The sequence below is a fragment of the Triticum urartu genome, chromosome 5A, assembly GCF_056163025.1.
Source record: "Triticum urartu cultivar PI428250 chromosome 5A, HENAU_Tu73, whole genome shotgun sequence".
NCBI lineage: Eukaryota > Viridiplantae > Streptophyta > Magnoliopsida > Poales > Poaceae > Triticum > Triticum urartu.
In genome coordinates, this window is record NC_141877.1 from 633,442,660 (window position 1) to 633,458,478 (window position 15,819).

Consider the following 15,819-nt stretch of genomic DNA (forward strand, 5'->3'; position numbering starts at 1 on the left):
ACTTCCACACTTTGACCTCAAGCGAAGTGTTGGATGAGTTTGTGGCCATGAACATTTTGGACAAGACCGCCGACAATGCGGTGCTCCGTTCTCAACGGGCAAAGAAGCCTAACCTTGCATTGAAGGCCAAGCTCACCGTGGAAGAAGAAGAAGAGGAAGAAGAGGAGAGCAACCTCGAAGATACGAAGTATGCATATCATGAACACATGCACTTGCTTCAAGGCAATTTTGGAGCAAGAAAAACTCGAGGCCCAACTTTAGCAAAAACAACTCGAGTGGCACAAGGGGCAAGCAACGTGTAAGGACTTGCTACAATTGCGGCAACGTGAGTCATTTCGTTGCGGAATGCCCGTATGAGAAGAGGGAAGACAATGGTGGCAAACTCATCCGAAAGGACAAGGCCAAGTCGTTCACCAACAAGAACAACTTCACCAGGAAGACTCCTCCCAAGGCTTTGGTTGTGCAAGAAGAGTACAATGAGGATGATGAAGATGATGAGTCGGTTGCCATGTCCTCCGTTGCCATTGCAACAACGTCACGGGTGTCTCTCTTCGACTCACCCAACGAGAGCATCACCGCCAAGTGCCTCATGGCTAAAGCCACCAACAAGGTAACCTCCAACATCAAAACTACCATCATTAATCATCCTTTCCCAACGGATAGCATTAATGAACTTGAGGGAGCTAATGTGGAGGCTAACAAGTTTGTTGCTCTCTTTATGGGCAAACTCAAGGGAAAATCCAAGAAGCACTTTGTTGCTCTCTTGGAACAACTTGGTGAGGCCAATGACAGGATCGAGGCTCACGAAGACACCATCTCTAAGATGGAAGGGCATAGTCGTGACTATGCCGATGAGATTTCGGATCTTTCCAATGCTCTTGAGGAAGAGCGTGGTCTTCGTTTGGCTCTTGAGGAGTCACACAACGTTGATCATGCTAAGTTAAAGAAAGATTATGATCATGCCCTCATTGTTTCTCGTGTGCTAAATTCCGAGAAGGCCAAACTCGGGGTTGATCTTGCTAGACTCAAAGAGGAGTTTGATATACTTGACAAGGCCCACAAGGCCTTGAAGGGTATTCACACTAGTCTCATGATCAACTCCAAGTGAAGCTAACTAAGGAGAAAGCAACTTTTCCTCATATGGTTTTAATTGATAATGCAAATGCTACTAACCCGTGTTGTGAGCATATACATCTTGTTGAGGAAAATGCTAAGTTGAAGGAGCAACTTGAGAGAGGTCTTGCAACTTGCATACAAGGCAAGAAGAACCTCAACGATCTCTTGATCAACCAAAAGGGAGGTGTGGCCAAGGAAGGGGTTGGGTACGTGCCCGACTCCAAGAACAAGAAGAAGAATGACAAGACCAAACGGCCTCCTCCCCTCATGCAAACCTTTGTGAGGGAGGGAGAGAGTGCCCCTGAGGAGAAGAAGAAGAACAATGTCAAGAAGGGCAATGTCACCCCTCCCAACAAAGCCGGCGATTTTAATCCTTCTTATGTGTTATGCCGTGCTAGTGATGGGCATGTTTATGCCAAACTTGTTGGTTCTCTTCATGAGTACATTGAATGGTATATTTGGGTTCCTAAGACCCTTGTTACTAACATCAAAGGACCCATTACAAAATGGGTACCTAAAACCAAGCATTGATCTCTTGTAGGTGTTTGCTTCCGGTGGTGGATCATGGTTGCTCGATAGCGGAGCCACAAATCATATGACCGGAAGCAAGGACTTGGTGGTGGACGTGCACAAAGTTCCATCTATGCCCACCAATGTCGAGTGGGGTGACGCCTCATCCTCTAAGGTATTGGGACTTGGCAAGGTGGTCATCTCTCATGATCTCACGATCGAGAAGGTCATGCTTGTTGAGTCCCTTGCATACAATTTACTTTCCGTTTGTCAACTTGCAATCATGGGCTTTGCCACTTTCTTTGATATCGATACCGTGGCCCTCTTGTGGAGCAAGACTCTTAAAGTAGCTTTTGTTGGGCATGTCGAGAACGGTCTATATGTGATTAACTTTTTGGAGCGACCCACTAAGACCGCGACATGCCTAATGGCTAAAGTTGATGTGGGATGGCTTTGGCATCGCCGTTTAGCCCATGTCAATATGAGATCTTTGCAAAGTCTCCTCAAGGGGGACCATGTCCTTGGACTAACGAATGTTAGTTTTGTTAAAGATCGTGCTTGCAGTGCCTGTATCGAAGGAAAGCTACATGAGAAGGCTCACCCTCCCACGACTATCATTTATTCAAAGAGGCCCTTGGAGCTCCTTCACATGGATATTTTTGGGGCCCCATCCTTCAATAGTCTTGGAGGTAGGAAGTATTGCTTGGTGATTGTAGATGACTACTCAAGGTACACGTGGGTGTATTTCTTCAAGAGGAAGAGCGAGACCCAACAAACCATCATTGACTTTGCAAATGAAGCACAACGTCAACACAATGCAAAGATCTTGACAATAAGAAGTGACAACGGCACCGAGTTCAACAACTACACCTTGGATGAATTTCTTAGTGATGAGGGAATCAAGCATCAATATTCCGCACCATACACCCCTCAACAAAACGGTGTTGCGGAGAGGAAGAATCGGACATTGATGGATGCGGCAAGGACCATGATGGAGGAGTTCAAGTCTCCATACAACTTTTGGGCCGAAGCCATCAACACCGCGTGTCATGCATCTAATCGGCTCTACCTCCGCAAGGGCTTGAACAAGACTCCATATGAGATACTCACCGGTAACAAGCCCAACCTCAAGTACTTCCGAGTATTCGGGTGTAAGTGTTTCATTCTCAAGAAAGGTGTTCGGTTGTCTAAATTTGAGGCTAGAGCTTATGAGGGCATATTCGTTGGTTATGCTGCAAACTCTCATGCTTACCGTGTCCTCAATAAATCCATGGGACTTATTGAGGAGACGTGTAACGTGGAGTTTGATGAGAATAACGGCTCCCAAGTGGAGCAAAGTGGCACTTGTGATGTAGGTGATGAAATTCCTCCTCAAGCCATAAGAAGAATGGGTGTTGGTTTCATGCTACCCATTGAGGAACCCCTTGTGGCCGAAGGAGAAGGACAATGCTCCACTCAAGTGGAGCCATCACCAACCCAAGGCCCACACGCTTCCGAAGAACAAAGTGAAGGCCCTCAACCTCATGAACAAGACCAAGGGCAAGATCATACTCAAGACAGTGTTGATACACCAAGTGATGCCCAAGGTCAAGTTCTCTCCCCCGAGCAAGTTCAAGATCAAGAACAAGTTCATGATGGCGCTCAAGATGATCAAGTAACCGCTCCTCAACTCTCCACCAAGGAGGAATTAGAGCGTCGTGCCACCAAGGTTGCTTCCAAGCTCTCCACCAAGGATCATCTCATGACGAATGTGCTTGGAAGCTTAAGAAAGGGGTTCGATATGTCCTCCATGGGAGAGTTGAAGTTCTTTCTAGGGTTCGAAGTGAAGCAAAGAAGAGAAGGAACCTTCATCAATCAATCCAAATACACTCAAGACATGCTCAAGAGATTCAAGCTTAGTGACGTCAAGCCGGCCTCCACTCCAATGCCCACCAAGTGCCAACTTGACTTAGATCCCAATGGTAAAGTGGTGGATCAAAAGGTATATCGTTCCATGATTGGATCCTTGCTTTACCTTTGTGCATCTAGACCGGACATCATGTTGAGTGTGGGAATTTGTGCACGGTTTCAAGCCGCACCTAAGGAAAGTCACTTTGTGGCGGTCAAACGAATCTTTCGATATTTGGCTCATACCCCAAACTTTGGCTTATGGTACCCAAGAGGATCAAACTTCAAGCTTGTAGGGTACTCGGATTCCGATTGGGCGGGAGACAAAGTGGATAGGAAGTCCACTTCCGGAGGGTGCCAATTCCTTGGTTGCTCTTTGGTAAGTTGGTCTTCCAAAAGGCAAAGTTGTGTGTCTCTCTCGTCTACCGAGGCGGAGTATGTTGCCGCCGGTAGTTGTTGTGCACAACTTCTATGGATGAGGCAAACTTTAAAGGATTACGGTGTCACTTGTGAGAAAGTGCCTCTTTGGTGCGACAATGAAAGTGCCATCAAGATTTCTCTCAACCCAGTGCAACACTTCAAGACGAAGCATATTGAGATTCGGTATCACTTCATCCGGGATCACATTAGGCGAGGAGAGATCGAGCTCAACTATGTCAACACTCATGACAACCTTGCAGATATTTTCATGAAGCCCTTGGATGAAGCAAGATTTCGTGAGTTAAGGCATGAGCTAAATATCATTGATTCGAGCAATGTGGCTTGAACCCGTGCACACCCTACCACGCTCAATTTGGTGTCTAGTTTAGGTGTAGGCATGGACATAGGGGGAGTGTTGTTCTCTCAATGAACTCTCCCTCCCCCCCATTATGCATAAATTGATCAAGTCTTTCATTTTAGCTATTGTTGATGGCACTTGTGCCTCAAAGACAAGTTTTGGTCATGGGCCCAAGGTTAAAATCTTTGCGGTGCCATACCTTTTGACTGAAACATAGGTGGCCTCGGCCACTGCCCTCTTGTGAAGAGGTGTGTCTTGGTCGTTTGCTGGTGTGTTTTTTTTCTTTTGCCGTTTTTGTCGTTTCGTCGAGCTAAAGCCGTGTCTGTTTAGTTGCCGTGGCGTGCTGGGCGGTACTACCGCTGGTGGTGCACGGTACTACCGCTCGTAAGCGGTACTACCGCCCCCCCAGCATGGTACTACCGCTGGGGGACGAGAACAGGGGGTTAAGTCGGGGCAGGGGGAGGTTTCTTCTCCCCCATACCCATTCACTTCGCCCCTCTTTCCTCTTCCTCTCTCCAGCCTCCTCTTGCCGCGGGAGGGCTCCGGCGGATCTCCATCTCTGGGGCGTCCCTCTCCATTTCCTTTGGTGGAGTCGATCCCCGCCTCGTCCTCTTGCCATGGATGCCAGTATTGCCCCCGTTCTTTCTTTCGTTTTATCTCTTTTTCAGTTCTTGTTTCTTAGGGGCAATGGTGGTTGAATCTCTAGATTTTTGGATAAATCTAGGCTTGAGTTGGTTGGAGAAGGCAACTAGACTATCTCGATTAGAGTTTGGTAGGGTTATTTTTGAATTTGGTAGGCCGGTAGTGCCGGATCTGACTGCGGTAGTAAGAACCCGCTGTTTCACCGCCTCGTGCTATATGAAACTGATGTTTCTCCGCCTCAAGCAGTACTACCGCTCCTCTTGGAGCGGTACTACCGCTTGACCTAGAGCGGTACTACCGCTCCCTTTGGGGCGGTACTACCGCAGGCAGGTCATGGTACTACCGCTGAATGCCAATTTCCATCATTTTCCTGCCTTACCTTGATCTGTTGTTGAGTTTGTTGGCTTATGCTCATTCTTTCTGGTTGTTTTGCGTGTTCTTGTGTTTGGCTCCAGGTGATGACCCTTCCGAGCAGCAAGGTCACTGTATCAACCCCGGGCGTGCCACATCAAAACGCTACCGCACCTCAGAGCCAGCCGGTGGTTCCTCGAGCACCCAACCGCCTCCAGCAAGTGCATCTGCAAGTGTTCCTCCACCTCCTCAGCAATCGAAGCGTGCCGCCAACAAGCCAAAAGGGAAGACTGTGACTGAGATGACCAACAAGGAGTTTTGGGAGAAGAGTCGTCGCAACCCCTATGCGGTGGACCAAGAACCCACTTTGGTCAACCGCCCGTTCTGGAACCGTTTTCAGTTTGCCATCTACTTTGATGTGATCAAGGCCAAGAAGAATCTTTTTGTTGATGTTCGCTCCATTGACACTGATGCTATGGAGAAGGACCTGGAGTACTTTGGCGAAGCTCTTCAGATGTGCACTCAGCTGAACATTCTCAGGATCATGCAATTCAACAAGGATTTCAATGCGGATTTGGTGGCTCAATTCTATGCCACCGTCCATCTTGGGACGGATGTCGACAGGACTCTGACATGGATGACCAATGGCAAGCTGCTTTCTGTCAAGTGGAAGGCTTTCATGGAGTTACTTGATGTGGTGGATACCGGGCTTGAGACTCCTGTCGGTTTCCGCCCTCACCGCAATGCTACGTCCACCCACAAGCAAGCCCTTTGGCCCTACTGCACTGTGAAAGTTCACCCAGTAACTCAGAAGAAGACCTATGAGCTGTCTCCGTATCTGGACATTCTTCATCGCATATTCCGTGAGACTCTCTTCCCTCGGATCGGGAATCTGGATATGGTCCACTCTTATCTCATGGACATGCTCCTTTTCTATCAGCATGAGAAGGAAGCAAGCACTGGAGAGAGCCTGGATATCTCTCATGTCATGTGGTCTGAACTTCTATCTGTCGTGTCTGAGCGCAAGTGTCCTATCTATGGTCCATTCATCATGAGGCTCATTGAGAGGGCCTGGGCACAGACTTATCCCAGAGTGCTGCTAGAGACTGGAGACTTGGTTTCTCATGAGATCAAGCATCTGAGGAAGAAGGACAACTGGACAGCACCTCACACAGGGGGTCCATCTGCTACTGCTGCCACAGGGGGCCTGTCTGCTGCTGCTGCTGCCATGGGGACCGAGGGTGAGGCTGCTACTGATGCTCATGAGGAGGACTTTGGCCCCTCTAGTGCAGAACCGTCATGGGCACAGAAGCTTAAGCGCAAGATGAAGAAGCTCTTCTGCATGGAGTCCCATGGTCAGTACATGACTCATGTGGCGGAGAAGCATGCCAGGACGTGCCACAAGGAGCTCATACGTCAGATGGGAGCAACAGTTGCTAGTGGGTCTGAGGGTCAGATCACTGAAGAGGAGGACTGGATTCATCAGAATTGCCACTGGACCGACTCCGATGCCGAGCAGTTTTCGACCCACGATGAAGATGCAGAGATGTGATGTTCGAGATCTTCTTCCTCCCATCACCTGGAGTCGTAGTGTCACTCTATGCCCTTTTTGGTGTCTCGCTGCCAAAGGGGGAGAGAGTGTAGGGATTTGCTTCTTGTGTCGTGCTTTGAGTCGTCTTGTGTTTTCTTGTTGTTCCTTCTTTGGTCTGGTTTGGTGTGAGACCTAAGTTCTAGTCATATGGTGTGAGACATATGCTCCCTATCGCTACCTTTTTACTTATGTCATTTCAGAGTACTGTAGTCTATTGTGAGATGCATGCTTGTCCTGTTCATTCTCTTCTCTCATATATCTTGTGCTTAGTATTGTTGGACTATAAAATATAGGGGTAGTGTTGATCCGAATGCGTGTGTCTTGCCATATCTAGGTGCACACATTCTGGGGGAGCCCGTCTATATTTTGTAGTTCTTAGTTTTCTTTGTTTTATTTCTTTTCCTTGCGCAAATCCCTAGTTGTCATCAATCCACCAAAAAGGGGGAGATTGTTACGGCATATCTCTCTCAAGGTAGTTTTGGTGATTGATGACAACATGTTTGCGGACTAATCTTGTGCTTTGAATTATTCACAGATCCTCCCCTGGCACGAGACGCCTTCTTCCCCTTGGAGTGTATTTCAAGACGGTGTAGCTCTTTCATTTCTTTCTCGGTGGACTAGTTGCGTAGAGGGCACCGTACTATCAAGAGGGGGTCCGCTGGGGTTTTGCATGGGTGGAATCATCACGTACACATCAGCTTCTCACCCTTCGAGCATTTCCTTTCCATTGAAGAGATCTCTCCTCTCACTTCCTTGTCCTGGCTGGGTCAAAGCGGTAGTACCGCGCACCCAGTGGTAGTACCGCTGAGAAGCCACAAGCGGCAGTACCGCTCCGCAGCGGTAGTACTGCCCGTGGCTCCACAGCAGTAGTACCGCTGGGGGCCTGGCACCTCCGCCTTGTCCTCAGCTTCTTGAGAGATTTCTTCTGCGCGCGCCCCAACGGTAGTACCGCACTGCCTGCGGTACTATGGCCGACGGGTCACAAGCGGTAGTACCGCTCCACAGCGGTACTACCGCCCTTGACCCCACTGCCGTAGTACCGCTGGGCAGTCTGGTTCCTACCGCCTCGATTCGAGAGCTCTTTTTTCTCGTGTCGGGTTTTGCGGCACTAGTCACGGTTGTAGTGGCGGTAGTACCGTTCCAGGAGCGGTAGTACCGCCCTACCACCGCGGTAGTACCGCATTTGGGTCCGTTCCCTACTTGTCTCCCCAGCGCGGCAGTACCGTTGTCTTGGCGGTAGTACCGCCCTGTGCGGGGCTGGTTGGTGGGGGGTAACGGGATTGTTGCCCCCACTATAAAAGGGAGTCCCCTTCTTCCTTCTCACCCACCTCTTTTTCCCCCAAGCTCCATTTATTGCTCAAGCTCCATTAAATACTCCAAGCTTCATTTTCGCCCGATCTATCTCTCTAGCCAATCAAATTTGTTGATTTGCTCGGGAGTGGTTGAGAAGGCTCCGATCTACACTTCCACCAAGGGATTTTCGATTCCCCCACTCATCCCTAGCGAATCTTGTTACTCTTGGGTGTTTGAGCACCCTAGACGGTTGAGGTCACCTCGGAGCCATATTCCATTGTGGTGAAGCTTCGTGGTCTTGTTGGGAGCCTCCGATTAAGTTGTGGAGATTGCCCCAACCTTGTTTGTAAAGGTTCGGTCGCCGCCTTCAAGGGCACCAATAGTGGAATCACAACATCTCGCATTGTGTGAGGGCGTGAGGAGAATACGGTGGCCCTAGTAACTTCTTGGGGAGCATTGTGCCTCCACACTGCTCCAACGGAGACATACTTCCCTTCAAAAGGATGGAACTTCGGTAACACATCCTCGTCTTCACCGGATCCACTCTTGGTTATCTCTTACCTTTACTTGTGCGAGCTCTTTAGTGTTTCTACGCTTCCTTGCTTGTATGCTTGTTGTTATTACATCATATAGGTTGCTCACCTAGTTGCACATCTAGACAACCTACTTTGAAGCAAACTTTAATTTGGTAAAGAAAAGCTAAAAATTAGTAGTTGCCTATTCACCCCCCCTCTAGTCAACCATATCGATCCTTTCACTTGCCATGGGAGAAGTGCTTAGCTTTGGGTTCGATCTTGCGGTGTCCTTTCCCAGTGACAGAAGGGGCAGCAAGGCACGTATTGTATCGTTGCCATCGAGGATAACAAGATGGGGTTTTTTTATCATATTGCATGAAACTATCCCTCTACATCATGTCATCTTGCTAAAGGCGTTACTCTGTTTTTAACTTAATACTCTAGATGCATGCTGGATAGCGGTCGATGAGTGGAGTAATAGATGTAGATGCAGGCAGGAGTCGGTCTACTTGTCTCGGACGTGATGCCTATATACATGATCATACCTAGATATTCGCATAACTATGCTCAATTCTATCAATTGCTCAACAGTAATTTGTTCACCCACCGTAGAATACTCATGCTCTTGAGAGAAGCCACCAGTGAAACCTATGGCCCCCGGGTCTCTTTCTCATCATATTAATCTCCATCACTTTATTTCTGCTTTGCTTTTACTTTGCTTTTACTTTTTTACTTTGCATCTCTATACCAAAAATTCCAAAAATATTATGTATCATCTCTATCAGATCTCACTTCCGTAAGTGACCGTGAAGGGATTGACAACCCCTAAGCGCGTTGGTTGCGTTGAGCTATTTTTTTGTGTAGGTATGAGGGACTTGTGCGTGGCCTCCTACTGGATTGATACCTTGGTTCTCAAAAACTGAGGGAAATACTTACGCTACTTTGCTGCATCATCCTCTCCTCTTCGGGGAAATCCAACGCAGTGCTCAAGAGGTAGCAGTCGGGGACGAGTGATGGTCTTTTCCTACCAATCTATCCCCCTAGGAGCATGTGCGTAGTACTTTGTTTCGATAACTAATAGATTTTTGCAATAAGTATGTGAGTTCTTTATGACTAATGTTGAGTCCATGGATTATACGCACTCTCATCCTTCCACCATTTCTAGCCTCTCTAATACCGCGCACCTTTCGCCGGTATCATAAACCCACAATATACATTCCGAGATATATTGCCATGCAACTTTCCGCCGTTCCGTTTGTTATGACACGCTCCATCATTGTCATATTGCTTGCATGATCATGTAGTTGACATCGTATTTGTAGCAAAGCCATCGTTCATAATTATTTCATACATGTCACTCATGTGTCATTGCACATCCCGGTACACCGCCGGAGGCATTCATATAGAGTCATATCTTGTTCTAAGTATCGAGTTGTAATTCTTGAGTTGTGAGTAAATAAAGGTGTGATGATCATCATTATTAGAGCATTGTCCCAGTGAGGAAAGGATGATGGAGACTATGATTCCCCCACAAGTCGGGATGAGACTCCAGACGAAAAAAAATAAGAGGCCAAAGAAGCCCAAATAAAAAAAGAGAAAAAAGAGGCCATAAAAAAATAGAAAGGCCAAAATAAAAAAATATAAAAAATGAGAGAAAAAGAGAGAAGGGACAATGCTACTATCCTTTTACCACACTTGTGCTTCAAAGTAGCACCATGATCTTCATGATAGAGAGTCTCCCGTTTTGTCAATTTCATATACTAGTGGGAAATTTTCATTATAGAACTTGGCTTGTATATTCCAACAATGGGCCTCCTCAAGTGCCCTCGGTCTTCGTGGGCAAGCAGGTTGGATGCACACCCACTTAGTTTCTTTTGTTGAGCTTTCATACACTTATAGCTCTAGTGCATCCATTGCATGGCAATCCCTACTCACTCACATTGATATCTATTGATGGACATCTCCATAGCCCGTTGATACGCCTAGTTGATGTGAGACTATCTTCTCCTTTTTGTCTTCTCCACAACCACCATTCTATTCCACCTATAGTGCTATGTCCATGGCTCACGCTCATGTATTGCGTGAAGATTGAAAAATTTTGAGAACATCAAAAGTATGAAACAATTGCTTGGCTTGTCATCGGGGTTGTGCATGATTTAAATACTTTGTGTGGTGAAGATGGAGCATAGCGAGACTATATGATTTTGTAGGGATAGCTTTCTTTGGCCATGTTATTTTGAGAAGACACGATTGCTTGGTTAGTATGCTTGAAGTATTATTATTTTTATGTCAATATTAAACTTTTTGTCTTGAATCTTATGGATCTGAATATTCTTGCCACAATAAAGAGAACTACATGGATAAATATGTTAGGTAGCATTCCACATCAAAAATTCTGTTTTTATCATTTACCTACTCGAGGATGAGCAGTAATTAAGCTTGGGGATGCTGATACGTCTCCAACGTATCTATAATTTTTTATTGTTCCATGCTATTATATTATCAACCTTGGATGTTTTATATGCATTTCTATGCTATTTTATATGATTTTTGGGACTAACCTATTAACCCAGAGCCCAGTGCCAGTTTCTATTTTTTCCTTGTTTTAGAATATCGCAGAAAAGGAAACCCAAACGGAGTCCAATTGACCTAAAACTTCACGGAACTTATTTTTGGATCAGAAGAAGCCCAGAAGACTTGGAGTGCACGTCAGGGGATCTACGAGGAAGCCACGAGGCAGGGGGCGCCCACCCCCTGGGCAGGCCCACCACCCTCATGGGCCCCTCGTGGCCCCCCTGACGTACTTCTTCCGCTTATATATCTCCATATACCCTAAAAACTTCGGGGAGCACAATAGATCGGGAGTTCCGCCACCAAAAGCCTCCGTAGCCACCGAAAGCCAATCTAGACCCGTTTTGGCACCCTGCCGGAGGGGGGAATCCTTCTCCGGTGGCCATCTTCATCATCCTGGTTCTCTCCATGACGAGGAGGGAGTAGTTCTCCCTCGGGGCTGAGGGTATGTACCAGTAGCCATGTGTTTGATCTCTCTCTCGTGTTCTTGAGGTGATACGATCTTGATGTATCGCGAGCTTTGCTATTATAGTTGGATCTTATGATGTTTCTTCCCCCCTCTACTCTCTTGTAATGGATTGAGTTTTCCCTTTGAAGTTATCTTTTCGGATTGAGTCTTTAAAGATTTGAGAACACTTGATGTATGTCTTGCCGTGCGTATCTGTGGTGACAATGGGATACCACGTGATGTGATGTATGTTTTGGTGATCAACTTGCGGGTTCCGCCCATGAACCTATGCATAGGGGTTGGCACATGTTTTCGTCGTGATTCTCTGGTAGAAACTTTGGGGCACTCTTTGAGGTCCTATGTGTTGGTTGAATAGATGAATCTGAGATTGTGTGATGCATATCGTATAATCATGCCCACGGATACTTGAGGTGACATTGGAGTATCTAGGTGACATTAGGGTTTTGGTTGATTTGTGTCTTAAGGTGTTATTCTAGTACGAACTCTAGGGCTGTTTGTGACACTTATAGGAATAGCCCAATGGATTGATTGGAAAGATAACTTTGAGGTGGTTTCGTACCCTACCATAATCTCTTCGTTTGTTCTCCGCTATTAGTGACTTTGGAGTGACTCTTTGTGGCATGTTGAGGGATAGTTATGTGATCCAATTATGTTATTATTGTTGAGAGGACTTGCACTAGTGAAAGTATGAACCCTAGGCCTTGTTTCAACGCATTGCAATACCGTTTACGCTCACTTTTATCATTAATTACCTTGCTGTTTTTATATTTTCATATTACAAAAACATTTATCTACCATCCATATTGCACTTGTATCACCATCTCTTCGCCGAACTAGTGTACCTATACAATTTACCATTGTATTGGGTGTGTTGGGGACACAAGAGACTCTTTGTTATTTGGTTGCAGGGTTGCTTGAGTGAGACCATCTTCATCCTACGCCTCCTATGGATTGATAAACCTTAGGTCATCCACTTGAGGGAAATTTGCTACTGTCCTACAAACCTCTGCACTTGGAGGCCCAACAACGTCTACAAGAAGAAGGTTGTGTAGTAGACATCAGGGGCTTCATCATTACTCCTTTACGTGCTTCTCCCTGCTTCCACCATATGTACCACATGCCAACAACCATTGTTTCATGCAAACCGCACTAATGCAGAATCGGGCTTTAGTCCCGGTTCGTAAGGACCTTTAGTGCCGGTTCTGTAACCGACACTAAAGGATGGAGACTAAAGCCCCCCTCCTTTAGTGCCGGTGCATCACGAACCGGGACCAAAGGCCCACCACATGGCACGAACCCCTGCCGGGGGGCTGGGGTTTATGGCAATGCAGAAGGGTTGGTGATGACGAAGAATGAAGACCCCCCTCTCCGGAGCCCCAAACGGACTCCAGATCCACCCTCCCGATGAAGAACAGGGCTTGGCGGCGAATCCGTCTCGTGGATAGCAATAATTCTTTCTCCCTTATTTTTTCTTTGAAAATAGGAATTTATAGTGTTAGGGTTGAGGTCTGCGAGGCCACCAGGTGGGTACAACCCACTTGGGCGCGCCAGGAGAGGGGGGCATGCCCTGGTGGGTTGTTCCCACCCAGGGGCCCCTCTCCGGTAGGTCTTGGCTCCAGAAATTCTTATATATTGTATAAAAATTCCTCGCAAAGTTTTGTTCCATTCCGAGAACTTTTATTTCTGCACAAAAACAACACCAGGATAGTTCTGCTGAAAACAGCGCCAGTCCGGGGTTAGTTTCATTCAAATCATGCAAATTAGAGTCCAAAACAAGAGGAAAAGCGTAAGAAAAAGTAGATACGTTGGAGACGTATCAGCCTCTCATTCCCCTCCCTCTCGTAGACCTCCACCAACGCCATGGCGCAGAAGAATCATCTGCCACTAGTCTTCAAGTTTGGTGAAGTCGACTCCGAGCCGGAGGAGATAGAAAATAAGGAGGAATGGGGCCTCATGGACATGGCCCTGAACTAGCTGGCCGCGGCAATTGCTGCCCCTACTCCCGTCCCAGCTCCCATCCCCGCGCCCGCGCCAGCGACCATCCCCATAGCATTGACGGGCTGGTCGCCGAGCACTATCATAGAGCTGGAAGCCGCGGGCGTCAGCGAGGTCTTCACGGACCCGCAAGAGCTCATGTACATGCCAGCGCCGACGCCCATGCCAGTGCTCGTGCGCGCCCCTCGACCCACCGTGATGCCGGTCGCTGTGTGTTTGGCTGCACCCACCGCGCCCATGCTCGTGCGCCCCCCCCCCCTCAGTGGCATGGGACGCCGCCGTCGACCGCTACCTCTCAGCGCCGCCAGTTGTCGTTCTCCTGCCCCGCCCGTCGGCCGTGCAACGATATAATGTTTGATTTACAAGTGAAGAACATTCTATGCTGCCTTGAAGACTTCAACAACGGTGTCCAGGAGGACGACAACGACAACAACGGTGCGGCACGCCACCTCCGCCGGAAATAGTTTTTTGGGGGTTTAATACTGTATGAAAAAACGTCAATGGTTTTTAAATATAAAACACTCTTAATGTACATACTTATCAAACGATTTTCTTTTGAAAAAACGTCAATGGTTTTTAAATATAAAACACTCATCGCAAATGTTTTAGTTAGAACACCCGTATGCAAACCGACAGCTTCCTCAGGAAGCCAGGGGAAAATGTGTCGAGCAGGATATGGGCAGCTCTTGATCGCAAACGTTTTAGATAGAACACCCGTATGCAAAGTGAGAGTTATGGTCTTCCCCCTTAAGTCAAGGGAAAATTCCAGCATAGCATTTGTGCATCTCTTCAACGCAAACAGTTTAGATTGAATACAGTATGCAAATCCAGATTTCAGCGCTAAGCCAACAGAAAATGTGCCGAGCAGGATTTGCGCATACCATCAATGCAAATGGTTGTTTTGGATGACTGATACGTCTCCGTCATATCTATAATTTTTTATTGTTCCATGCCAATATTATACAACTTTTACATACTTTTGGCAACTTTTTTACTATTTTTGGGACTAACATATTGATCCAGTTCCTAGTGCCAGTTCTTGTTTGTTGCATGTTTTTTGTTTCGCAGAAAATCCATATCAAATGGAGTCCAAACGGATAAAAACTGATGGAGATTTTTTTAGAATATATGTGATTTTTGGGAAGAAGAATCAACGCGATACGATGCCCGAGGGGGCCACGAGGCAGGGGGGCGCGCCCCAGGGGGGCAGGCACGCCCTGGGCCCTCGTGGGCACCCCGTAAGGCGGTTGGTTCCCTTCTTTCTCCGCAAGAAAGCTAATATCCGGATAGAGATCGTATCCAAAATTCAGCCCAATCGGAGTTACGGATCTCCGGGAATTTAAGAAACAGTGAAAGGGCAGAATCAGGGAACACAGAAACAGAGAGAGACAGAGAGACATATCCAATCTCGGAGGGGCTCTGGCCCCTCCGCCGCCATGGAGGCCATGGACCAGAGGGGAAACCCTTCTCTCATCTAGGGAGAAGGTCAAGGAAGAATAATAAGAAGGGGGCTCTCTCCCCCTCTCTCCCGGTGGTGCCTGATACGTCTCCAACGTATCTATAATTTTTGATTGCTTCATGCTATATTATCTGCTGTTTTGGACTATATTGGGCTTTATTTTCCACTTTTATATTATTTTTGGGACTAACCTATTAACCGGAGGCCCAGCCCAGAATTGTTGTTTTTTTACCCATTTTTGTGTTTCGGAGAAACAGAATATCAAACGGAGTCCAAACGGAATGAAACCTTCGGAAATGTGATTTTCTCATCAGATAAGATCCAGGAGACTTGGACCCTCCATCAAGAAAGCCACGAGGCGGTCACGAGGGTGGAGGGCGCCCCCCTCCGAGGGTGTGCCCCCTGCCTCATGGGCCCCTCGAAGCTCCACCGACGTACTTCTTCCTCCTATATATACCTACGTACCCCCAAACGATCGGGGACGGAGCCAAAAACCTAATTCCACCACCACAACTTTCTGTATCCACGAGATCCCATCTTGGGGCCTGTTCCGGAGCTCCGCTGGAGGGGGCATCGATCACGGAGGGCTTCTACATCATCATCCAAGCCCCTCCGATGAAGTGTGAGTAGTTTACTTCAGAC